Source organism: Sinocyclocheilus grahami, unplaced genomic scaffold (assembly GCF_001515645.1).
Source record: "Sinocyclocheilus grahami isolate Dianchi unplaced genomic scaffold, SAMN03320097.WGS_v1.1 scaffold2696.1, whole genome shotgun sequence".
Lineage (NCBI taxonomy): Eukaryota > Metazoa > Chordata > Actinopteri > Cypriniformes > Cyprinidae > Sinocyclocheilus > Sinocyclocheilus grahami.
In genome coordinates, this window is record NW_015507874.1 from 10956 (window position 1) to 12877 (window position 1922).

Sequence of the window (1922 nt, forward strand, 5' to 3'; positions counted from 1 at the left end):
ATATATATATATATATATAATTTATAAAACTAATGCTGTAACAAATCATTGGCTGTATTTTTTTTTTCAGTGCAGTCAAAATCCAAGTATTCCAGATAGATGTGTAACAATCCAAAATAATCATGCATAATCTTTCCTAAAAATGTAGTAATATGTAATAAGCATTTTAGATCGTTTTTACTTTTCAACCCCTCCCCACCAACCACCTGTCAGCGAGAACACTTTTCATGATCCAATCAATTCCAGATGGATAAAATTATGTCTTGGCCTACATTTTTTTTCTTTCTTACTTTCCTCATTGATTTTTCACTCTGAGATGTGTCAGCTTATGAAAGCAAAATGGGTTGATTTACCTCAGCAGGGTTAAGACAGCTTAAAGGAATAGGTCTCCTTAAAAAAATAATTCACCCTTTACTCACCTTCATGTTATTTTAACCTTATTATTCTCATTCTTTACATAAAAAAACATGTTAGGCAGAAATCTGCTCTTTTGGAGTATGCAGTAGCATGTAAGTCTCTTTTTTCGGATTGAGAGCTGCATTCATATGAACTGTTATTTTATGGAAGAGAGTCTCTTTAAAAAAATCTCCTTTTATTTTTAAAGAAAAAAGCCATTCAGGTTTGAAACTACGTGAGGACGAGTAAACGATGAAAATTTTGTCATAATTTTTGGGTGAACTATTCCATTGAGTGATATTTCATATCCAGTGCCATTTGGCCCACCTGTACTTAAGTCCAACAGCCTATTCTCACAAGGCCTGTTAATGCTAGCTCTTGGAAAAGTCATTTTGTGATGTTAAAATCAGGTAGCAGTGGTGGATGAGAGCCTTGATTACCTCTCGTCTCTACTGTCTGAACGAGCTGATGAGAAAGTAAGTGGAATTCAGAGCATGGGAAAACCCTAAGAGATTGTTATTTGTTGCTAATTACATGAGACCGAGGTAAAGGATTGCTCTGTCTAAACAGGAGAGATGCATTACCCCCTTGAGTGAGTATTTAATTGCCTCTAGCTATTTTACCGCACTAGGCAAAGATGACCATGGAAATTTATGTCAGGAATATTTTGAGAAGCAGTTGATGAGGTTCATAGTGCTGGAGCAAACCACAGTGACTGATTTTCATAAAACAGATGATTGGATTAAAATATGGATCTCTGAGCAATATATGGGCCTATGCATATATTTTCTGTTCGAATGTTTAATTAAATATAATCTCCAGGGGTCTGACTACTTTACCGGTGACTTCATCTAAAGTGATGGTATACATTACAGTACATAAGTAAGTTGTCATTTAGCAAATATTTGTATACAAAGTAATTTACAATATCTTCACGATAATTCCACAGTCACATTTTTTTCCCTTAAATGTATTTATTTGTTTGCTATTTTTTAAGGATTATAGTGTAAATAGTGTACCTGACATTTCTGAAAAAAAATAAATAAAAAGATATTGCATTGGGACACTTTCAAAATGAAATATCCAGTGAGTGGAGCTAAAAGTGTGTTCAGTTTTATCCGAAACAGATTCATGTGAATCTGGCAGTTTTATAATGTTGATTGTTGCATGTTTAGTTTAGTTTAGTTTTATTTAAAGTTTGACATATGAACATGTTTCGCACATGTTCGGAAATTAAATGCCTGGTGAGTTACGCTAAAAGTTTAATCGTGTTTAAAAATAACATACTACTTACACTAAACCCCAAACCTAACCAATAGTATTAACAACAGCAAACGTGAAATAAAAAATGGATTTACTGAATGAACCATGCCATTGTAGCTGGCTTTGAGCTAAACGCCTTTGAAATCTTTTTTTGTAACTTGTTTTTCACAGGGCTTGAATCCAGGTGCTTCATATTGCAAGTTCAACTCTGTACCAGGTGAGCTACTGAGCAACTTTACAACGTCAGAAAAAAAACACATATT